The sequence below is a fragment of the Cetorhinus maximus genome, chromosome 9 (assembly GCF_964194155.1).
Source record: "Cetorhinus maximus chromosome 9, sCetMax3.hap1.1, whole genome shotgun sequence".
NCBI lineage: Eukaryota > Metazoa > Chordata > Chondrichthyes > Lamniformes > Cetorhinidae > Cetorhinus > Cetorhinus maximus.
The window spans coordinates 45,249,803-45,275,482 of NC_135887.1; the positions used below are offsets into that span (position 1 = coordinate 45,249,803).

Genomic DNA, 25,680 nt, shown 5'->3' on the forward strand with positions numbered 1-25,680 from the left:
GATCCCCTTGTGTGCTATTTTTAAAATCGGCATTATTCTATTTAAAGTAAAGTGTTTTCCAATTTGTGTGCACCTGCCCAAAAACAGCACACATTATATCAGTGGGTTAAATGTTCATACCAGAACCATGCCAATTGACAATTACATTCCTGGACATCCACTGCATCAAAATCTATCACCTTCTAATGGCATTTAAAGGAACAAAAATTCTGAAAGGAATATCAAATGAACCACACATGCTTTATTTCATGATTAATAAATAATGCAAACATCTTTTCTAAAATTATCCATCAATGTCATATGATCTTGGAAATGACTGAGAGTGATGTTACCATATGAATGTTTAACATGCTCATATTAAATTTCTTATTCTTCTATTTTAAAGGAGGTGCTAACCTGTTTACTTTAAAAGGTTAACACTTCCACTGAGAGAGGAGAGAGGAATTTAATATAGGTGCAGTGAACATTTGTGCATTAACATTGCTCAGAGCTATTTCCAGGCTATGTATTCATAAGGATTCTGAAGGACACTGAGTTTCTGTACAATTTTATTCATTACTGCCACAGATTATGAAAACTAGGAAATTTGGAAAGCTTCATTTATTGCAGTAAATGATTTCATTGGTTAGTCATTAATCCTTTATATTACTCAAGCAACTGTTCTGATCGATTTTCACACATAATTTCTGCTGATTCATTTCAGTGTCTATCACACTGCACGTACTTATTTCACCATTATCAGTTTTAAATCACTTTAGGAAAGAGTATTGAATGGTATCTGAGGATAAAGTAAGTTTGGCAAATATTTGCTGCAAGGCATGAATAGGAAACATGAATCTGGGCTTGACTCAGGTGTGTGTGTGGAGAAATGTTAGCTTGAATTGAAGGCAAAGAGGACGAGGCAGCATTAACTGGGCAGAGGGGAAAGAGAGAATGAGTTTGCAATTATATAGAGCCCTTCACAACTCCCAAAACACTTTATAGCCAATTAAGTACTTTTGAATTGTAATGACTGTATAGGGAAGAGTGTTATGGTGAATTTGCGAGGAAGGGATAAAGAATACCAGGGTGAATGGGGGTGAGGCATGGTAGTGGAAAAAGAGTACTTCTACAATACGGTGATAATCATACAACAATAGGGCCAATAACATAGTCCTGTTGCAAATCAAGGCACTGGGACTGCTTCTCCTTGTGTGCTCAATATACTGGGTATGCCCAGGGGTCAAAAGGCAGGTTATTAGGTGCCAGAAAGTTGTTCTACCCCTGAAAAGGTAAATAAATGGCTGCACCAAGGAACTGGACCTTCATCCCATGAAGCAGCTATGGAGTTTCTGGTGTGAAAAGCCTTCGAACAAGGATGACTCTATGGAGCTCAATGGTATCCTCAAAGGTAGAACATTCTGGAAATGGGTAACAGAAAGAGCCAATGCCAGCTATATTGCCTGTGCACTGAAACTGGGAGCAGGTTAGGGGGAAAACGTTATGGCCTCAGTTGAGTCACCAAAGTGTGTGCTCCATGAGAAAACTGATGAATTCATTGGCTGGGCCTCTAATCTGCATGGCCGGTATCAGTCCCAATTTTAAAACAGTTTTCATAATAGACAATACCAATACATGTCTGAATAGATTTCTTGTTCTCTGCAGAAAAGAGGGTTTTTTCTGCTATACACAGTAAAACACGGAAACATTTTCCCTACATTTTCGTTGTGCTCTTTGGAAATGTACTTATAGCTTACTTGAAAGATTAAAAAATTTGTTTGTGAAAAATGATGTTAGTGGATGGCATGGTGGCAAATGGTGCCTTCCGTATGCCCTCTTTAATCTTTCATAAGTAATTTATGAAGAATACCTTCAAGTTAATTTATGACAAGCCTGTGGCCTACTGCATTTCACTGTATTTGCATAGCATTGACATATATTCAGGGATTTTTTTAAGTGGCTCTTTTGATGCTGATGGTCAGATTTCCAGGTTAACTTCCAAACTGACGTTTCAATTGGTGTATGTCCTTCTGATTCATTCACTGTTACATATTATCCTCAAATGGACTTGAATCAGTTGTTACAAAGCAGCAACACTTTGTCAAGCTCTTGCAAAATAGGCCTGTTAATTGAACCAGTAAATAAACCAAAGAGGTGGAATAAAATTAATTCAGCCAGAGTACAATAAGTGCCTATGGTATAGAGGTTTCTTAGCTTAAGGGAAATGGGTTATGGTTAGCAGTTTAGATGTTAGTTGTTACAGAGAAAGGCAACTGTTATTAGTGAAGCGCAAGTTACAGAAGGGCTCCACACATCATAGTAATACAATCCTATGCTTGTTGCTGAATGTTTGTGGAGGGGCCTCGAATGTCTATATCAAGACTTGGAAGCACACACAGCATATGCAGCCCAAGATTATACAGACATTCCAGGCTTAAACTCAAAAGTGAATCAGCGGTGTTCAGCCCAAAGCAAAACAAACTGTCACAACCTCAGACTCCACACTGAGTTTGACAAGCCTAGTCAATGGTCTAAAAGCATAGCTAACAAACCTGGACTCAGCATAGATAAAACAAGCACCCTGATTGTCCAGTTTCTATCTAGCCTTGATCCTGAATGCAATTCTTTATGTGGTATTTTTGTGTCTGTCCTTATGACTGAATTTTGAAACATCTCCACTAGGGCTGACAGCCCTCCAGGAATCAAAGATTAATCCTCTCAACACAGTTTCATGCAACCCGGGAGAAAAGTCATACAGACATAAAAACTGAAGTGTCTTTGTGATTTTCTTTGAGAATGTTCATTTATAAAGTTATAAAAATATTGAAGATAGGGTTGGGGGAGAACAACTGTTGGACTGGGTGAACCAAAAACAAAAATAGCTGGAAAAACTCAGCAGGTCTGACAGCATCTGCGGAGAGGGATACAGTTAACATTTTGAGTCCGTATGACTCTTCATCAGAACTGTATTCCTTTCTGCAGATGCTGTCAGACCTGCTGAGCTTTTCCAGTGATTTTTGTTTTCATTTCAGATTTCCAGCATCCGCAGTATTTTGCTTTTATGTTGGACTGGGTGTGATGGTTAGTGGTGGAAACTCAAATGATGAAAAACCTCAGGGATTGCTTCCAACCAGAATTAACCTTAATCTCCATCTTTCTTTTAGTATCAAGTGAAGTTTAGTCAGTCGTGGCTAAATGTACCTACTGGAAAAGCTGCTGGAAATTCTTCCCCTCCCATGAGACTTCACCATCGAGCTCAATAACATCTCCCAATCTGTAGAATGCAAAGATCAAATGAAATGCAGGACATCTAAAATAAAAACAGAAAATACTGGAAATACACAGCAGATCAGTTAGCATTTGAAAGAGAAAGAAAACCAATGTTTTAAAAGTGGCCCTTCATCATGCTGTGTATTTCCAGTATTTTCTATTATATTTTTCAAAATGAGAACAAGAAGACAAAGAACTATTCTTTCTAAAACAAAAACAAAAATACCTGGAAAAACTCAGCAGGTCGGGCAGCATCTGCGGAGAGGAGCACAGTTAATGTTTCGAGTCCGAATGACCCTTCAACAGAACTAAGTAAAAATAGAAGAGAGGTGAAATATCACTGTTCTTTCTGTTTGGACAATGTTCACACAATTACGAGATAGCTATGGATGAGAGGGGACATTTTATCCATCCTCGATCACCCATCCAGGGCAAGCCTACACTCTCTACATCATCGCATTCGGCTATTTCTTAGATTGTTCCAAGCTTTTTCTTTATGGCGTCCTTTCAAACTATTTGTTGATCATTCTGTTTGAAGCAAAATCTCCTGACAAATTCCAAATTTGCTTTTCACCAGTTTGAATCTGCGGTCATACCTCTCCATCATGGTTGAACTGTGAGTAGCAATCTTTTGTATCCCGTTTTCTATCACGCATAAGACTGTGAGGTCTCTCTAGTCATCTCGTTTCAAAGTTAAAGAGCATGGGTTTCCCTTTTAATACTGGAATAAATACAGAAAATGCTGGAAATACTCAACAGGTCCGGCAGTATCTGTGGAGAGAGCAACAGGGCCATCGGCCTGAAATATTTAACTCTGATTCTTATTTCAGATTTCCGACATGCACAGTATTTTGCTTTAATTCTAGTAACTGGTCACCCATATGGTTCACTTCTGTACTTCTGTCAACGTTTGGATGTCTCCCAAGTGTTTCAACATCCAAAACTGGGCAAGGGCAGTTAGGGATGGGCAATAAATGCTGGCTGAACCAACGATACCCACATCACTTTGAATGAATAAAAAAAAATTAATACTCTAATCATCAATGATAAAAAAATAGATATATAATTTGTATCTGATTTTAAACAGAAAGAACGTAATGTATCCTTTTCATTGTTTTTGGCAGATAGAAAGCAGTCCTCATGCCAGTAACAATACAATGGAATTCAAATTGCCAAGTAAATTGCAGATGCTAGACTTCCTTTTACTGGAAATTTGTGTATGTTGTCATCAATTCAGACATTTCTCAATGTGTTGTAAAACAGATTGATGTATCAACGTAAATGCAGCTTCCCCCAGATCTATTTAATGATGTCTATGCTTCCCAACTCCAAACGTCCCTTAAAACTACTGGGAAACAGGAAATTTTACTTTCCATTTTCATTCCCTGCCCAGTCTGTATGTTTTGTCCTCTGTAATGCATCACTAAACCAGATGGATACGTGGCGGGCGGAGTTGAGGGGGACAGGAGTGAGTGTGCAGTGTGATGGTAACCAGTTCTGAAATGTCTGCCAGACTTACACAATCACAGCATAGACTGGCTTCCCAACTTCCTCTTTCCTCTGCGTGGTGATTCATAATTCTAGTTAATGACCCTCCAATACAACTTAAATGAGATCAGAACATTATCACACGAGAAATCACACCCACCATCAAGGACAATTCTGGGTATTCGGGAGGAGGGAAGACCAGGCATTGGGGCTTGGGAGGGAAAGGTTGATCATTGGGTGTGGGGGAAGCAATCGATCATTGCATTGTGGGGGAGGCTGTCCATAGGGGTGGGATATCAGTCATTGAGCCTGAGGTGGGCAGCTATGATAGGTCATCAAGGTAGGTTATGGGGGGGTGGGGGGGGTGCGCAGTGGGGTGGGGTGGAGGGATTGTGGTGGGGATAAGATGGGACATAGGGGGAGGTGGTGACGTAGTGGTATTGTCACTGGACTAGTAATCCAAAGACCCAGGTAATGCTCTGGGGGCCTGGGTTCAAATCCTACCATGGCAGATGGTGGAATTTGAACTAAATAAAAATTTGGAATTAAAACCTAATGAGGAGCATGAAACCATCGCCGATTGTTGTAAAAACCCATCAGGTTCACTTATGTCCTTTAGGGAAGGAAATCTGCTGTCCTAACCTGGTCTGGCCTATATGTGACTCCAAACCCACAGCAATGTGGCTGACTCTTGAATGGCCTCTGGAATCACCAATTCATCACACCAGCTGCCAAATTAAAAGTGCAGCTGCACACACACCTCTCAGTGCATTCAGCCCAGGACTACTGCATGGTAGACATTGCCCCAAAAAGCAAGAAGACTGCAGCATCCCCGACCCCCCAATGCTGTTTGATGACGCATCCCTCAAGCACCTTTTAGACGCAGTGGAGGCTTGCCGTGACGTCCTTTACACCGCTCTGTCCGCAGGATGGGCAGCAACATCACCAATCCAGCATTGGAGGCGGTGGCAACGGTGGTCATCGCCAATGCCCTGCAAAAGACAACAGCCACCCAGTGCCGCAACAAGAAGAATGGTCTCATCCGTTCCAGTAGAGTAAGTTGCTCTTTTCATCACTCTCAATTCACATACTCACAACCCATCACACATGCACAACAGGGATCTCACACCTCAAGGGACACCACCACGAACTCTCACAAGCACTCTCACATCTCCATCAGGCTCATATCCTCTTGAGCTCCCGTCCTCATGTCATTCATGGCTCTGCTCACCAAACAAACATTCCACACAGTGCTGTGCGTCCTGCTCACATTCTCTCCATCTGTTTTTAATGCAGGAGAAGCCTGCTCACAACAGCAGGGAGAGGTCCTACACCAGGGATGGAGCGGTCCACATTCGGCCCCTCAATCACTTAGAGGAGTGTGCCATCATGCTGACTGGTGGGGATGTCTGACTGGTGGTGCCTGTGACAATAGTGAGGTGGGTGGCAAACACCCTCGTGAGGATCCTGCACTACATCATCCCTCTCTCAAAGTATAAGTGAGTGCTCTCTATCCTGTTTTTGACTCTGCTGCCATGCACTAATTATCTCTGCTTTGATTCATAGGGAGCTCTGCCAAATGACCGACACCCTCAGCCAGTCAGTCCCTCAGCTCCATCCAGGTCCTCATCTTCAGCCAAGAGGACTTCTCCTCCATTGAATAGCAGGAAATAAGCAGCCTGGAAGACCCATCACAGCGCTTACCCACACCCTCCACTAGCGCAGATACTCACACCTCAGTGAGACCTAGATCTAGAGCAGGCTCGAGCAGGAGGAGGCAGGTTCAGCCCAAGCTCCCTGGCACTTGGAGGACTGCTGGGGGAGACTGCTGGATTTAGCCCTCCAGCTCATCCTGGAGAGTCAGCAGAAGGCAGGGGAACACCACGCAGAGCTGTTGGAAGACGTCAACAGAGTGGCACGTGAGTCGGAGGAGTGTATTCACCTGCTCTCTGATGAAGTGGTGCCCTCATGTGCGCGTATGGAGGTCTCTATGGGGCGGATGCCATGGAGATCTCGGTCCAGCAGAATGCAGAGATTTGTGCAGACCTGCACTCCATTGCAGGAGCCATGGGTGAGTTCCTGCATTGGTGATGCAAGAGGGAAACGGGGCACTTCAATGTACCCCCAGGTGCTCCTTCCCCTCAAGGGGTCAGGCCGGGGCCCCCCAGCACCCGAAGGGAGGAGGAGCGGCAGCTGGGCACCCCTGGGTCATCCACTCGTGGATCTCAGAGGCCGTGCTCTCCCTCCGAGTCCCCTTTGCCTGTGACCCCCTGAACCTCATCTTCTGTCACCACAGAGGGAGCAGCTGCCCACAGGAGGACAGCCAAAGCAATGCAGGGCCTGCAAGGCTTCTGGTCTCCAGAGGACCAAAGCCAAAAGCATCAGAGGCAACAGGGCCATCCATTGCATAGGCTGTCTCCACCCCTGCTGCGATGTCAGGGCAGCACCTAGAAGTCTCAGACTTTGTGAGTCCTCCCACTGTATCACCCCGCACCCCCCAACAGCCCCCCCACAATGAGCAGTTCAACTACATGTAGCTGGCCCACGAGTGACTCTGGAGGGAGAAGTGTGTGTGTGGCAGGGCCTTTCAGAGCCTCGTGCAAGCACTCTCCCACTCACGTGGATCCTTCCCGTATCACACTCATCTCAATGTCCTGAGCATTTTCAATGCTGCCTGCTGGCATTCTCTTTCAATTGTTCAACTGAGCTGACCTGCATCTCCACCCACCCACTGAACACACTCCCATGCAGCACCTCATCTTGCCCACTACGACTCTCGTTTCACTTTGATTTAGCCAGCATGGTAGTAATGCAATTTTTCTTTCGCTCCTCCATCCTTTCCGCTCCCCTAGTCACCCATTTCCTTTCCCCCATCACTGTCGACCCCCCGGCATCACCTTCCACCTCCCCCTCTGTGACCTACCAGCAACAGCCCTTTTCTTTTGGGATGCCCAGGTGAACGTGCACGTTCCCTTCCTTGCCAAATATCCCACCCTCATCCACAGTAACCTCCCCAACCACCTCCTTCCCACTCCTAGGTTCCGTGTCTGCCTCCCAGTCCCCACCAACCACCCTCGCTGTCCCTTCTACCACTACCTTCGAACCCTCGCCCTCTCACCCTATCACCTCACTCTACCCTCAGTCACTCTCAGCATTCCCTCATATCATGCCCACTCTCAGTTCGCTCCTCAGGAGGCAGTCATGGACACATCAGAGCCCTCCCTTGTACGTTCAACTGGACATTCCCCCTCCGGACTCCTTTCCACCCTGGAAACCCTTTCCCGTTGGAAACCCTTGCCCGCTTGGAACCCCTTCCCCTCTTAGAATTCCTTCAGATCTTAGAACCCATTCCCTCCTTGCAACTCCTTTGCCCCTTGGAACTCCTTCCCTCCCTGGAACTCCTTCCCTCCCCAGAATCCCCCCCCCACTTAGTCCTTCCCCCTTCAGGACTCCTCCACCCCATTAGTCCTTTAGCCCTTCCCCCCTGGACTCCCCCCGACCAGAGTCCCCCTCCTTGGTCCTTCCCCTTTCCTGACTCCTTCCTCCCCCCGGACTCCTCCCTCCCCCTGGACCTAGCGGACATGGAAAATTCAGCCCTAAGTGTGGTGGTAGGCGGGTTTCGTGACACGTTTCCCGCTGGGCAGCAGGGCGGGAACTCGTGCTCGAGTTCATACTCAGAAGCTCATTAATTATGCATCAGCGAGTAATTCTCTGAATCACATGGCGGATCAGGCACTGATTTGTCCACCCTATCATTACCTAATGGAGTCCAAGGTCCAGGTGCCATATTTAAATGCCACCAGAACACACGCATTCACTCTCAGCAGGTCAGCCAGCTGTCAGGAAATGTCTTGGTGTGTTTGCCCTGAGGAAGAAAGCTGCTCCCCGGTTCAGCAATGATTCCCTTGAGGCCCTCATCCATGGAGCTCGCCAGCAGCAGGATGTCTTCTATCTGAGGGATGGCTCCAGGAGGCTCACCAGCCTCACCTCACCGGCCTGGGAGGCGATTGCCAGGGAGGTCAGCTCATTGGGCACCCGCCCGAGAAACACAGGCCAGTGCAGGAAGAGGGTGAATGATCTTATCCTCTCTGGCAGGGTAAGTCAACTTTCAGCTCACTCCAATCTCACACTCTCATGTGCACTCAAAGGGCTACACTGCTCAGGAATGTCACACAATATTAGCGGGAGAGGGGGGGCACATCAGCACTGATTGTCCCACGGGCACTTTAACATCATCAGCATCTCATCTATCATGCTGCACAAACTCCATACTCAGCCCTGACTGGGGAGGGCTCAGCACACATAGGAGGCATGCAGGCTTCCCATCTCTCCTCATCACATTCCATCCATTTGTCTTCATGCAGACCAAGCTCGCCCACAACTGAAGGATGATATCTCAGATGGGAGGAGGGACAGCAAATGTCCAGGAGCTGACCCACGTTGAGGAGGATGCCGGTGAGTTGGTGAGCGAGGACAGAGATCACTCCTGTGGGGAAGGCGAGATCAGCGTCTCCCAGCAAACCAGTATGGTTGAGCCCTCCGTGATATGATCACATCCTGATAACCGCAGTGAGTGACATGCAATGTTATATTCTGCCTGCTTATGAACTAAATCTTTTTTTCCTCTCTTACAGACACCAGCAGGCCCAGACAGATCACCAGAGCTACCATAAGTCCTAGCCCCCAGGCTACATCAGAGGAAGATGCTGAGGATGCAAGAGAGGAAGAGCCATCACTGTGTTCACCTGCACCCCCCACCAGCGCAGAGACACACACCCTGGTGGGTTATGGATCTGGATTAGGCTCGGGGTCACATTCTGGGGAACAACTCACTGACACATCTCCACAGCAGTTGGAAGCAGTGACAGCCCAGGCCTCTGGCACTTGGAGGACTGCTGGAGATCAGGCAGCCATTGAGTCTGAGTCAGATGATGAGCCTCTGCAATCAACCATCTCTAACATACTGGAGATGCACTGCCAGGAAGCGGAAAATCAGGTAGGGTTGCAAGAGGCAGTCAACAGACTAGGGCAAAGGATAGAGGTGTCCATCTGTGTTCTTTCTGATGTTTTGCTCCAACTTGCCGGCACCTCGAGGTCTCCATGGGAAAGGTGTTAGCCGCCTCGGAGACTTTGGTCCAGCAGATCCTGCTGGATTTGGACTCAGACCTGTGCTCCATCGCTATAGACATTGGTGGGATGCATCAATGGCTAGGCAAGAGGAGGGATGGGCACCTCGACCTCCCTTCATGGGTCCCTTCTCCTCAGGGATTCAGGCAGGGGCCCTTGGGCACCCACAGAGAGGAGGACCAGCAGCTGCTGGCCCCAAACCATCCACCCAGTTGACTCCGAGAGTGTCCCGCCTTATCCAATTCCCTCTGTCTGTGACACCATGACCTCCAGATGTACAGGCTAAGGAGGGTGCACCTGCTTCACAGCAGGACACCCAAAGCAGGCCTGGGCCCTCCAGCCCTAGGCTCTCTGGAGGATGTCCACCAAATTCATCAAAGACAACAGGGCGTAGCAGTCAGCAGGCTGCCTCCTGCTCTGCTGCAGATGTCGGTGATGCACCTAGACAAAGCGGTAGGGTTAGAAACTTTTGAGTCACGGGTATTCAAGCACTGTATACATCATGTACTTTTGTAAATACATTTACTGGTCATGAGAATGGTTCCTTGTCATTTGCATTGTGCATATACATCTATGTGCCCTCTTATTGACTCCATTTCAATGTTGAGACTCCAAACAGTTTGAGGGTGCTCCCTGAAAGGGCCCCTTAGTCCAGCCGTGGGCTCCTGCCATACTGTCTCAGACCCCTCTCATGCAGATTCTTTTCCAGTTTCGATTTTAAACTGTGCAATAACTTCAGGGTTTCAAGAAGGTAGTGCTGCATTTTTATTTTGAGACCAGCTTCGACCCCCCTTCCCTTGTCAGTGTCTGGGTCCCTCCAAGTTTCCGTTAATCTCACGATGTGCAAGTTATTCTCCAGCCTTCCCCAGTAACCCTGAATCGCATTGTCATTGTGGTGGACATTCCAGCACTCCCCCACTGAACCCATCACTGTTGATGTCCCCATGCCCCACGTGGACCTCGCCCCTCCCCATCTTGAGGCTGTGTGCATGGCCACACGCAGAGCAGAGATCCCAGGAAAGCTTTGAATACCACTCCCTCCCCCACCATTGCATTTTCCCCATTTACAGGCTGCAGATGCCTCTCCTAACCATGAACGTCCCATCTGCAGCCCAGTGCCGATCTAGACAAGTCCATTGTCACCAATTGTAAGACAATGAACATGCCCTGCACACCAAGCTGCGTCTTATGCCAATTGAGCACACAGACCTTGGCTCTCCCTGGAGCAGGACCACGACATACCTGCCATGCATAACCCTGTAGCATGGCCCATAATGCACCAGCAAGGCCTTTAATCTCTCACTCTAACTGAGGTGCACAAAGCCCCAGGACTGCCTTTAATCTCACCCTGATCTTTTGGCCCCAGGCCAGCGACTATGACTGTCTTTCAATGAGCTCCCCCACTTCTTCTTTACTGATGATGACACAGTCTCCTTTCTCCCACCCCACAAGTCTCTGCATAACCAGTCGCTCATTTGCAAGTCATTTCCCACATCCATGAATCTTTGTGCAACCCTTTCCTCTTGTGCCAAACGATCATAAACCCCTCCCCTCCTATTCTGGAGTCTGCGTGCATCCCTTCCCATTCATACAGTTCGATACCCATTCTATGTCTGCGTTTTAGTCTTCCATGTTGGGCTCCAGCTTCGCCACCCTCGGTCTCCCCCCTGACTGACATTGTTCCCCACCACCCCCCACTCACTCCCGGGGTACGGAGGCACCCACCAAGAGCAGACCAACCCTACACCCCCGCCAGTGTGGCGTTACACTGCCATTGCTGAGAAACCGGAGCGGGGCTGTTGCAGGTCGGCTTTGAATGTTGCGCTCACCTCAAAATCACGAGTGAAGTGAGGGTGGACAGCTGCACGCCAGTCATTTCCGAACATGATTTAGACCAGCCCAATTTCCTGTTGGAGTGGCATGTAACTGGGAAGGGGAACGTAATTCCGGCGAATAGTATTTTTAATGAGCATTCATGACATAGTAATGCATGCAAAGGGAATTCCCGACATGGATCAGCAAGAAACCCAACCCACCATCAGTTCGCCATGAAGGTGGCGGGGGGAAACCAAACTGATTTCCTGCATGCGGGATTCCGATTTTTGACCTTTCTCCGAATTTTCCACTCCTGTCCACCATGAAACCCACCACTGGCAGGACTGGAAAATTCCACCCTACAACCCTTAATGAAGATGACACTAGGCATGACACTAGGAAGTTCTGAGTAACAAAGGGTGTCCATAGATCTCTGAAGGCGGAGGGGCATGTTAGTGGGGTGGTGAAAAAGGCATATGGTACACTTGCCTTTATCAATCGAGGCATAGATTACAAAAGTAGGGAGATCATGTTGGAGTTGTATAGAACCTTGGTGAGGCCACAGCTGGAGTACTGTGTGCAGTTCTGGTCGCCACATTATAGGAAGGATGTGATTGCACTGGAGGGGGTGCAGAGGAGATTCATCAGGATGTTGCCTGGGATGAAACATTTAAGTTATGAAGAGAGGTTGGATAGACCTGGGTTGTTTTCGTTGGAGAAGAGAAGACTGAGGGGTGACCTGATCGAGGTGTACAAGATTATGAGGGGCATGACAAGGTGGATAGGGAGCAGCTGTTCCCCTTAGTTGAAGGGTCAGTCACGAGGGGACATAAGCTCAAGGTGAGGGGCAGGAAGTTTAGGGGGGATGTGAGGAAAAACTTTTTTACCCAGAGGTTGGTGATGGTCTGGGATGCACTGCCGAGGAGGGTGGGGGAGGCAGGTTGCCTCACATCCTTTAAAAAGTACCTGGATGAGCACTTGGCATGTCATAGCATTCAAGGCTATGGGCCAAGTGCTGGTAAATGGGATTAGGTAGGTAGGTCAGGTGTTTCTCACATGTTGTTGGAACTGTACTCATCCAGGAAAATGGAGAGTATTCTATCTTACTCTTTACTTGTGTCTTCTGGATAACGGAAAGACTTTGAGCAGCCAGGAGGTGATATACTTGCTGCAGAATACCCAACCTCTGGCCTGCTCTTGTAGCCACAGCATTTATGTGGTTGGTCCAGTTCAGTTCTGGTTAAGGATGACCACTGGAATGTTGATGATGGGGGATTTCGCTATGGTAATGCCATTAAATATCAATGGGACATGGTTAGACTCTTTCTTGTTGGAGATGGTCATTGTACAGCACTTTTGTTACACAAATGTTACTTGTTACTTATCAGCTCAAGCTTGAATGTCATCCAAGTCTTGCTGCTTGCAGGCACGGACTTCATCATCTGAGGAGTTGTGAATGGAACTGTGCATTGTGCAATCATCAGCGATCATCCCCACTTCTAACCTTGGGATCAGGGGAAGGTCACTGTTGAAGCAGCTGAAGCTAAGACACTGCCCTGAATAATTCCTGCAGAGCTATCGGGGCTGAGATGATTGTGGTTGTTGGAGACCAATCTTCTAATTGACTACCTTCCAAATGTCATTCAATCCAAGGAGAGTTTAAAGATACAACACCAAAATACTGGAACATTGTGACATAAATGCTAAGCACCAGGGCAATTTTTTGCATTCGATCATGGGATGTCGGTGTTGCTGGCTAGACCAGCATTTATTCCCCAACCCTAATTGCCCTTGAGAAGGTGGTGGTGAGCTGCCTTCTTGAATTGCTGCAGTCCATGTATTGTAGTAACACCCACAAGTGGTGCTGTTCCCATTCATCTGCTGCCCTTGTCCTTCTAGGTGGTAGAGGTCATGAGTTTAGAAGAGCCTGTTGAAGGAGCATTGGTGAATTCCTGCAGTGTACATTGTAGATGGTGTACATCTAGTACGTCAGTGGTGCAGGGAGTAAATGTTGAGGGTAGTGGATGGGGTGCCCATCAAACAGGCTGCTTTGTCCTGGATGATGCCAAATTTCTTGAGTGATGTTGGAGCTGCACTCACCGAGGCAAGCGGAGAGTATTCCATCACACTCCTGACTTGTGCCTTGTAGATGGTGGTTAGGCTTTGGGGAGCCAAGAGGTCAGTTGCACTCTGCAGAATTCCTATCCTCCGACCTGCTCTTGGAGCCATGGTGTCGATATGGCTGGGCCAGTTCAGTTTCTGACCAATGGTAACCCCCAGGATGTTGATAGTGGGGGATTCAGCAACGGTTATGCCATTGAACGTCAAGGGGAGATGGTTAGATTCTTGTTGGAGGCGGTCATTGCCTGGCACTTGAGAGACGCAAATGTTCCTTGCCACTTATCAGCACAAGCCTGGATGTTGCCTGAGTCTTGCTGCATATGCACATGGACTGCTTCAGCATCTGAGGAGTCACGAATGACTGAACATTGTGCAATCATCCATGAACATCCTCACCTGACCTTATGGTAGAAAGAAGGTCACTGATGAAGCAGCTGAAGTTGGTTGGGTCTAGAACAGTATCCCGAGGAACGCCTGCAGTGAAGTCCTGGAACTGAGGTCATTGAGCTCCAACAACTGCAACTATCTTCCTTTATGCTAGGTAGCTCCTTGATGCCACACTTGGTCAAATGCTGCCTTGATGTCACGGGCAGTCACTCTCATCTCACCTCTTGCATTCAGCTCTTTTGTCCATCTTTGGACCAAGGCTTTAATGAGGTCAGGAGCTGAGCGGCCCTGGCGGAACCCAAACTGAGCATCAGTGAGCAGGTTATTGCTAAGTGCCGCTTGATAGCACTGTTGATGACACTTTCCATCACTTTGCTGAGGAGCGAGAATAGACTGATGGGGCAGTAATTGACTGGGTTGGATTTGTCCTGCTTATTGTGGACAGGACATACCTGGGCAATTTTTCACATTGCTGGTAGATGCCATCAAATCAGACACTAAGACACTCCCTACTAGAATTCAGAAGGTCAATCATAGGTAGTTCCAGCATACTGTGAAGTGGGTAGTTAACATGCCATGCATTCGAGCTATGTATGACAGATCCCGTAAAGAAACTTTAATTACTCCGCAGACACAAATTCTCTGCATGCAACCTTCCAATCCTCATTTGAAATACGTTACAATCAGCCCACCAGATTCACAGAAAGCAAAACAGAATAGAGCTATTAAGTCACTGACTTAACAGGGCATTGTCCTGCAAACCCTTCGTGAGGCTCCCACACTAAGATTTGGAGCTAGCAAAAGAAGTCACTACCTCTGTGCCAAAACTGGTGCCTTTACCCACTTGAAAGGAAAGTCACGTGCCTAAATATGAAGGATCTCATTTTTTATCCCAACAAAATGACCAGGCTAAAGATGTTAGTCTGTATAATCAGTGAAAACAATAGGGAAAACAAATAGGGAAGCACAAGATATCATGCCAGGGTTTGATGTTTGTTCTGGGCCTTTATCAGGTCACTTAACAAATTTTAATTTGAACAAAATGATTACCAGTTATATATTTCATACTTTTGGAGAGATAACGGTTTCAGGATAAGTTTTAAGTTTAGTACTTACTGATTTTAATCACAATGTGTAAATAAAATAGAATTATGACTGTAATTGCTACAGATTACAGTATCTTACTCCACATCTCCACTGTCTCACTCACTAAAACACCACACCCTTCTACACGCACTTAACTTTTCTCTCACACGAAGAGTATGAAGAAGAGTAGAGACCCCAGATTTCGAGGGCCATCAGCCTGCAGTATTGTACTGGTGCTGCCCTAAGAATTGTGGCATGGTACTTACCATCATGTTTCCACTCTTGACCTGCTCCCTGCAATTTAGGGACTACACCAGACGCCCTGCTGACTGTTTCAGACAAGATCTCACTTTCAATGTGCAAATATGAGTCCCATGTCAGCCGCAGGGTCACAGTTTTGAGAAACACATTGTCATTGTCCTGTGCTCACAGTTTACTGCTGTAATGAGGCCAGGCCCTCAAAATAGTATGGGGCTCTCTGCCAAAATCTTCAGTCAGATGACATGACTGCTGCATCTAGCTGCTTGAAGTAAATCCAAAATAGCTCCTGATAAAAGTAGCATGTGGCGTTGCAATTCGATAATAATTGATTTGGTTAAAACAAGTTATTCATAATGAAATTATTACCTAGTCCAAGGTAGTTGCTGCTTATTTTGAGAAGTTCTGAAAATTACAGGGGCTTAATGGGCAGAAGGCAACATCCACATATCAACCCTCCAGGGCTGCCACCATTTTCTTTGCTGCAAGTCAGTATCAAGAAGCAACTAAGCATATAGTGAACAAGCATCAAATCAAAGAGGCAAGGATGATAGGCAATGACAATGTGAGCAAATCAGCAAAATGTCCTTTTTATCATTAACAAGGTGTCTGTCACAGATGGAAATCCATCGCAGTATTTAAGGATATCTGAACCAAGCTCCTGTGAAGTTTACGTGTGTAAGAATTTCTCTTTGCGTATTGCTGAAAAATGAGACATGTCTAAGCTTTCTGTCTTATACTCATCAGGGCACTTTGCAAGAATACCAATATAAGGGGGCAAACATAATTTATACGGTATGTGAAGAGAGTGCTGATTGGTTGACAAATGGCATTGCCTTACAGAATGTACCTGTGATGTTGACTGACAGTTAACTGCCATGCATTGTTTGAAATTTAAACCAGGCAGTTTGACGCTGAGTGGTCAAGGCATTGCCCTGAGGAATGAGTCAGCGAATAGTTGTCACTTATTTTGTTTACCTGAAACAGACGCAATATGTGTACATGTTCTTTCTGTCTGCAAAGATCAGGGCCCTGTGTATTAATATGTGTAGCTTCCAGTACACGCAAATGTGCCACTTTGCAAGCCCGACAGACAATCTTAAATTGGTTGTCAGCATAATTCTTAGCACGCTGAGGATTATTCAGCAAATGTTGTCCAATCGCGGAATCACATCTAATGTTGGACACTGTTTTGAGTTTTGCAAGCTTGGGTTGGTTGGGTACGGTCTGTCCCTGCCCTTTGCAAACAGTGGCTGGGACATGCTGTTTGATATGATCCACCAGTCTTTGAGACGTACGGCTGACAGACCTAGCATCACACTGGCACTGAAATTCATATACCACATTACTCATTTGTGTGATAGGCAGGAGGTCTTTTTGGCTTGACAGCAGCATCCTGTTAGTGGCGAATACCACTTGTGTTGCTACTGCATAGTAGCAGTGTGAAACAGCAACTTCACCCGTTGCTCAAATTTTTGAGATACCTTGTCTTTCCAGGGTAATCTGAGGTAGACTGGGCACTTTTCTGGGCTGAAAGTGGTGGCCTTAGGCCCGTTCATGAGCTCACGTGATACACAGCACGAAATGATCCAATTAGGATAGCCATTATCCTGCAGGATGCCTTTGATACGCCCTATTTCAGCATCAAGCTTGCAAGGTGCACAAATGGCTTGGGCCCTATTTACAAGGTTGCCGATAAGATCAATCTTATAGCGCATGGAACTGTAAGAATCCTAACGCATGTATTGACCAGTGAAGGTGGGCTTGTGGTAAACCGTGGTAGAGAATCCCCTGGCAGATTTCTCAACTAGTACATTAAGGAAGGGGAGTTCATTTGACTGCTGCATTTCAAAGGTGAATCTGAGTGCAGGATGGAGCCCATTAAGACATGTAAGGAAATTGTTACACGCAGCTGCAGATTTAAATACAGTAAATGTATCATCCACATATCGAAAATATGCGAGGGGAAGGAGGTTTGATGTCATTTCATCAAAGATACATTTCTCATGGAAACCAACAAAGATGTTTGCAAGAGCTGGGCCTAGAGGGGATTCCATGGCAACACCATCTATTTGGGCATACATGGTGTCATTAAAACTGAACTCAACTGCATGAGTTGCTGAGTTCATAAATTCAATGAATACTGATTCACGTAATAGTGGAGGGTCTACATCATCATGATGTAGTGCTGTAGTGCAAATATCTATGGGTTCCTTAACTGGAACATTGGTGAATAGGCTAGCAATGTGAAATGAGCATATGGACACAGCATTGCTATTGATATGCAAGTCCTATATGGTCTTCGCAAACATGAAGGAGTCCTTCACTGTGTATGTGGAAAATTTGGTCAAACCTGGTTGTAATAATTCGCCCAACCATTTGGCCAATTCATGTTGTGTAGAACCAGTCATAAATATGATAGGGTAGAAAGGGACATCACTTTTGTGCGTCTTGGGCACGGCCTCTTTTCGCAATGGGCAGGGTACAGACTGTACCTAACCAGTCCGTACTTGCAAAACTCAAAACACACTGTTCAGCATTAGATGTGATTCTGCAATTGGACAACATTTGCTAAATAATCCTCAGTGTGCTAAGAATTATGCTGACAACCAATTTAAGACTGTCAGTCGGGCTTGCAGTATGGCACATTTGCATGTACTGGAAGCTACATATATTAAGACACAGAGCCCTGATCTTTGCAGACAGAAAGAACATGTACATACATTGCGCCTGTTTCAGCTAAGCAAAATAAGTGACAGCCATTCGCTGACTCTTTCCTCAGGGCAATGCTTTAACCAACCAGGGTCAAGCTTTCTGGTTTAAATTTCAAACAATGCTTGGCAGTTAACTGTCAGTCACCATCACTGGTGCATTCTCTATGGCAATGCTGCTTGCCAACTAATCAGCACTCTCTTTACATACAGTATAAATTGTTGTTTTCCCCTTATATTGATTTTCTTGCAAGTGTCCTGATGAGTGCAAGATGAAAAGCTTAGACATGTTTCTTTTTGCAGCAATGCTCAAGTTCTGTGCTACCAAATGGCAATTCCTCTTTGTCTGGGACAGCATAAAAATGCACAGTTTACTAGGACAGAGGACTAGTAATCTCAGCTGGGACTATACTACCAGTGCTCTGGAATGTTTTTCTATGCTCATGACACTATATAAATGCAAACTTGTGCTGTTAAATCAATGGCTTGGTGAGTTATCTGAAACCATGGTCGGAATTTTACGGCAGCGGGATTTTATGGTCCTGCCGAAGTCAATGGAATTCAAAATGGCTCGCCACATTTTACGGCCCCGTTCCCACAGCAAGGGGGCCATAAAATTCCGGCCTAAGTAATCAGAGTACTTCAGGTTCTTTCAGTGAGCCACGTTGATTGGTCAATGAGGAAGTGACCAGAAGTACTAATGACCTTACTGGACCAGTATCAGATTAGTCTCAGAAAGTTGACCTATTAAAATAGCAAAGAAATTTGCATTTTAATGATAACATCGCTGCTAGTAATTTATATCTCATGCACTTGACTGCTATAATATTTATCCACACTAAGTGGCACAGGGGCTTAGATTTGAAGAACGGTGGAGAGGCGAGTTTGTCTCAGAATTCAGTGAAGTTCAGGCAGATGGGAAAGCCAGGGCTGAATTTTGTTAGGAGCTGTCCCGCTGTCAGGACTGAAGCCAGCCTCGCTCCGGGAGGCGGCGGGACCCTGAGACGGCATTTTGCTGATGACGGCCAATTAGGCGGCCAGTTAAGATGCTGATGCTGGGACCACCATCCAATTGAGGACAGTGGCCCGCCTCGCAAAGCAGCCGGCCCAATTAGAGGGCTGGCAGCTCAGCAGACTTGGCACTGCGAGCAGTAACTATTGGTGAGGCTGCAAGTTGAGGAACAGGGTGCGTCCAAGGCTAGGTGCCCTTGAGTTAAGTTTTTCTGAGCTAGCTGGGGCCAGGCAATCAACAGGGGGTAGGCTGGGGGTGGGGGGTGTGGTGATGGTGGGAGTGATGCGGAGCAGGGGAAATGTTAAGGGGGGCATATTCCAGCAGCAGAGCCTTATCTTCAGGTGTGCCCATTGACACCAGGGACCCCTCTGTGGGCTATGGAGCAGCCATTAAGGAGGCCCCACCACCTCTGGAACAACTGGGAGGCCAGCAGGGTTTATCTGCCGGTCTCCCCACGTAGCAATGCCCCTCCTGATGCCGTTAAAATGCTAGCAGTTGCGGGGGGGGGAGCAGTTGTTGGCGATTCATAGATTTATTGTTTCAATCGGTGCCTAGTGGGTGGGTGCACCACTGAAGATCCCTATACTGGTAATATTCTGTGACAGTGGGAAGATGCCGAGTTCTCTTCCCAACTCCTTCCCCTGGTGAAAAATTAGAAAGTAAATGGATTGGCCTCTCTTGGACAGAAATGGCAGATTTTCACTTCAATTGCAATCAATGGCAATGAAAATTAGGTAGTTTCTATGATGGATTGAAGCTTGCCAAAGCTGGTTTTATAGCAGTGCTAAGTTGAAGACCTACTCTGAGACTCCAATTTTATTACAAAGGCTATTGTATCATCCTGTTTATCAAAACTGGTTGTGTTGATATATTTTTAAACCCTTGTTGATTTATTATATCTTTTAGACATTTAGGAGCCCAAGTGTCTTCCCCACCATGTAGCCTCTCCCAAAGCATAGAGGAATAGAATAATATCCTCTCCCCGCCCCATAAAGGCATTGTCTTATTAAGCCTAATTACATAAACAACCTAATGAGAATCTATTCAGAGGAGAAAAGCAATGCTGTTTTGTCCTCATCCTGGAAAAAAGCATTAAAGTATTTTTCAGCTGTTTCCTGAATTATTTTGAAACTGGTTGGCATAGTTGAATCACACACTGCCATTTCATCTCTGAAGCTATTTCATGCCAACAGTCTGGAGGAGAAATCCCAATTTCGTGCTCACCAACCCCAATTTTTTACTTGTTTGCTTTAACAGACAGAAAATCAGAAGCTGGCTAATGTAGAAATGGAATTTCTACCCCTTTGTCTTCAAATTACTATTATATACTGTTTACGTGTCACCAATAGTTACACAAGTTTGGTGCTCAAGCAGTAACCCTTGATCCAGCTATTTATTTTCAAACCAGTTTGCTGCCAACCTCTATTATGTTAGCTGGAGGGTTAGTAGGAAGGAGCTCTGTGGCTTAGAAATTAGTTTGCACTGTCACTACATGCTAACCATTACCCCCTTTCCATTTTCAGGTTCCTTCGGATGACTGGGATCCAGCCGCTGCACAGATGGAGAGGCACGACGATCTGAAGCTATACCGTCAGTCACGCCTACTCTCCCAAGCACCAACACTTAGCATGGCACCCCTGAGCTCGAGGGGTTTGCGCAGGGTGATTGGCAGAGCAGTGGTGAACCAGAACAGGTGCTGAAAGGAACAGAGATGCAGATTTTAGGGGTCAAGCCTTGAAATTAATTTGCCTTCCGCACACCAGCAATCACCTGCCTGCCGAGTTAGCGCAACATGTCCAAAACAATGGAGGAGTCCCAAGACCAACTTGTGTAGGGCACTGGTGAAAGACATTGGCACTCTGTGGTCACCTCAGTGAATACTGCAGTAAGGCTCATCTTGCAGAAGACTTAAATATTAGTAACTGCTTTACATTTATATATATGCTAAATATTTATAACTTTTTAAAGGTACAAACACTAAGAAAGATGGGGCATTTGGCTGTTTAATCTTGTCCTTCACTCTCAGTAAAAATTCCTGGACCCTGCCTAAGCAGTTAACCATTGTGAGAGAGGGAGATAGGGAAGTGACTTCAGTGCCAGGGCAAGTACAAGAAATTATCAATCATCTGTCCTTTGGGCGGAATTTTCCATGCCCGCTGGCGTTGGGCATCATCGGTGGTGTGAGTGGACAATATGGCGCGATCGGTTTTACGACGGCAGGAAATCAGTTGACGATCGTCCGCTTGGCCCGCTGTTTCCCGCCATCGGACGTCAGGAACCTCATTGTGATACATCAGCATATCATTATCAGACCAGCCCGTCAGAATTGTCCCTCCCCCACTGGATCGTCCTTCCATGTTGGCGGGAAGACACACTGACGCGTTTCACAACAGCATATAAAAGGTGTGCACTTGGCGGGCTGCACTTTGAGCGGAACATGGAGATGAGTGCACAGCAACATTGTCGCCTGTTGGACTTCAAGCTTCAGGGGTGACAGGGAGTCGGGGTTAAGGGCAGCCCTGCCATTGAGACGACTGGTGGCAGGGGGGGTTGCAATGGCAGCCCTGCTGTTAAGGTGACTGGTGGCGGGGGTGGCAAGGGCAGCCTTGCTGTTGAATATAGTGCACCAAGCATTCGGGGTGGGGGGTAGGGTGGGCGAGGGAAGCGGCCACACATTAGGGCAACCTGTATAAAGTAGCCATTCCTCTGCAACTGAGACAGTTCAAGCGCAGCCACATTGATATGATTGAGGTCGGGCTCCTAGCTTATCTTCCCACTCAAGCAACGCAGAGGCATCAAAGTGCCACCAAGTGCTCCAGAGCTTCCCCGGCACAGACTGCAAGTTCATGAGCATTTTAGTGGACTGCAGAACCGTTGGATGACTGCAGAGGTTGTACAATCGCCTTGCTAAAGTTGGCCATGGAGCAGTCACTGCTGGAGGCGCTCACAGCCCCTTGCAATATTATTATCCTGGTTTGGACCAGTCTTCCCCATGGTTTAGGCTAACAGGGCAGCCATGCAGTGCACTAATCTCTGGCCATCCAAGTGGTGGCCAGCACTCTCCGGGAAGCATAAGGGGCAGTCACACTTAATCAGGATAGGTTCTTAGTACACCCATGCTAACCCACGTGTCTCTCTCTCTTTCATCTTGCAGGAGGAATACATCAGGATCATGGAGCCTGGTGAACTAGCTGTACACCTGATGGCCTACAGAGCGTGAAGGTGATGGAGGAGAGAGCGACTGGGTTTCCTGGCTGTGTAGAGGCAGGAACAGCAAGCTCAAGAAGAAGTGACAGATGGGGCTCCCACACACGCTGCCCAAGAGCCACAGCGAGCCGTCACAGGCTGATGCCTAGCGACACCCAGGGTCTATAGGTGCCAACTTTCAATCCTGCAAATGACCAAGAACCAGTGTCACCAAAGACTGCACAACTCTAGGGAACTGGTCGGTCACATCTGCCATTCACTACGGGATTTAGTGCCACAGGGACACGGTGGGTATCCACTGCTAGTGGCCATGAAAGTAACCGCGGACCTCAATTTCTATGCCAGTGGCTCCTTTCAGGGCTCCAGAGGTGATCTCTGTGGGATCTCGCAAGCCTCCACCCACAAATGTATCCATGAGGTCACGGATGCCATGTTTGTGAAGACACACAACTTTGTGCATTTCGCCTGGGACCTGGACAGCCAGGATGCAAGAGCAATTGGATTCGCACAGATCACACAGTGGACTACATCAATGCAAGGGGTTCCATTCGCTGAATGTGCAGCTGCTGTGCGACCACTAGAAATGCATCCTGCAGGTCTGCGCACGGTTTCCAGGGAGTGTGCATGATGCCTACATCCTCAGTTGGTCACAGATCCCTGACATCTTCCAGGGTCCACAGAAGCTGCAGGGATGGCTCCTTGGGGAGAAGGGCTGTGGCTGATGACTCCCGTGCAGCGGCCTCAGACTGCAGCAGAGTGACGGTGTAATGAGGCTCATGCTGCAACTCGCAACTTGGTGGAGCAAACCATCGGGATGCTGAAAATGAGGTTCCGGTGTCTGGACCGGTCTGATGGAGCCCTGCAATACAGTCCACAGAGGGTGTCATGCATCATTATCATCTGCTGCCCCCTTTACAACCTGGCACTGCAATGAGATGAGCTGGCTGAAAAGCAGATGGAGGAGCTGCACTGCTCCTCCGACGAAGAGGGCATTGACGGGGATGAAGGTGAGGAGGTCCTCGGAGGCAATGATGATGGTGATGAGGCCCTCGCACTGGCTAGATGAGGCAGGCGCGCTCGGGAGGCCCTCACAGCTGCTAGATTTGTGGAGGATGATGATGACATGCAATGGGATGTCCCCGTAGATCATCACATTGCATCTGTGAACATTTGACTCCAGTCTGGCTTATGGCAGCACAACTATCCTCTGTAAGAATGCTCATGTCATGGAGATGCAGTGGAGGCCCTAATAGTTGTTCCATTGCAGGAGGATGATGGCAACATGCAGAGAAGACACTCCATAGATCTTCACATAGCCTCTGAGAATGCCTGACTCCTGTCTGGCTGAGGGCAGATCGTTTGTGCTCTGTGATCAGAGTCATATCATAAACACACAGCCATGAAACATTCGACGTATCTGATCCTTTGTCCGTCTTCAGCACCTGACCCCTTCAGGAGCACAGCATCACTGGTCACAGAGACTGAAGAGATGGGGGCCAGTCCCTCCTTAAAGGTGCTGAGAGCACACAGAGAGAATGATGGAACTCTGTGGTGCCTGCCCACAACATTCTGGCAGCAATGACAAGCAGCACCGAGGTGGAGGCATCAGTAATCTTTCCAGAGAGTGTGAGGCCGGACTATCACTTTGGTCCAAAGGCTGCTCAGAGCACAGGGAAGAGGCCCTGGACTGAGACACCTGCCTTTATCTTGTGCAGAAAGGTTTCACATCTAAGTGACATGAACACTGCTCATCAGAACAAGGAGCCGTAGGCAGGGAGACATTCTTGGGAGTTTATTGACAACAGTGAACAGTATGTACAAGTGAATGACACCCATGCCCAAGCTGTGCAACTAATTCTCCTTAACTTTCCTAACCCTGCAGCCAAGCCTTGGTGCTCCCCGGCCATCCACAGCGGAGTTGGAGGCAGCTTGCTGACTGTGATGCCCTGTCTGTGATGACCTTGGTGGGCGTCCTCTGGAGGGCCGAGACTTGGAGGGCCCCGGCCTGCTTTCGGAGTCCTGCTATGTGGCAGTGGCACCCTGCTCGGCCTGTGAAGCTGGAGCTGTGAGGGTCACAGGAAGAGGGGAGTCAGATGGGCCGGACACTCTTGGAGTCACCTGGATGGATGGGCCCAGATTGTGCACCTACTGATCCTCCTCCCTATGGGTGCCCAGGGACCCCAGGAGCAGGGGTAGCTGAGTGATATCGAGCTGCCCTGTACCACTCTCGTGTACACAATGTTGGAGGCCAACTATGGTATCAGCAATGGAGTTCAGCCCACACAGCAGTGCAGAAGCAAAGTCCTGGACCAAGGTCTCCATGGCGGCTGCCAACCTACCAGTGTTGACCTCGGTGTGTTGGCATGCCGGCACCATCACCTCAGACTGATGGCGGACAGACTCCTCCATTGTGCCTTGCAATCTGAGGACATCCCTTCCTGATGTTCCCGAGCTTACCTTTGCGGCTCCAGCAACTGTGACATGACCGAATCCAGAGGCTTGTCATCTGACTTGGATTCAGCAAATTTCTGGCCTCCAGCAGTCCTCTGAGTGCCGGACACCTGGGAAGTCCCTGCCGCTGCCTGCTGTGGGTCCGATAGTGTGATGTGCTCACCAGATTGTGATCCCGAGCCTACTCTAAAGCGAGGTCCCACCAAGTGTGTGTCTCTGCGCTGGTGGAGGGTGTGGCTGAGCGCTGTGATGGGACTTCAGGGAAGGTGGCTCCAGATTCCTCTTCAGAGGTTTCTTCAGGGCTTCATTGGAGGCCGTGGGTCATGGACTCCGTCGGCTGTTTTCCAGATGTGCCTGCGGAAGCAAGGGGAGATAATTAGTGCATGGCAGTGGCCTGTGAAACAGGACACATCATTCACAGCATGGTTGTCTGATGGATGTTGTGCTGCTGAATCCTCGCTTGGTAGAGCAACTCTGACCTCACTGTCAGGACTGGTCCAGATCGTCACAGGCCAGCTCTTGTAGTCACCTGGATGGATGGCCCAGGAATGTGCACCTGCTGATCCTCCTCCCTATAGGTGAATGAGGGCCCCTGGATGACTCCTTGAGGAGAAGGGGAAGCTGGAGGGAGATTGAGCTGCCCAGCACCCCTCCCACATACACACTGTTGGAGGCTAACTATGGTGTCAGCGATGGGAGTTGAGCCCGCGCAGCAGTGCAAGACCAATGTCCTGAACCAAGATCTCCATGGCGGCCGCCATCCCACCA

At 47.6% G+C, this 25,680-nt stretch overlaps 1 long non-coding RNA gene across 1 annotated transcript in view; it reads right to left on the reverse strand.

Annotated features, from left to right (window-relative positions):
* LOC144684201 (uncharacterized) overlaps positions 1-15,681 on the reverse strand; it is a 96,383-nt gene extending 80,702 nt beyond the window's left edge. The window contains exon 1 of the long non-coding RNA XR_013577445.1: positions 15,540-15,681. This is a non-coding gene — a long non-coding RNA (uncharacterized LOC144684201). The remainder of the gene's footprint in view (positions 1-15,539) is intronic.
* Positions 15,682-25,680: the final 9,999 nt, after the last annotated feature.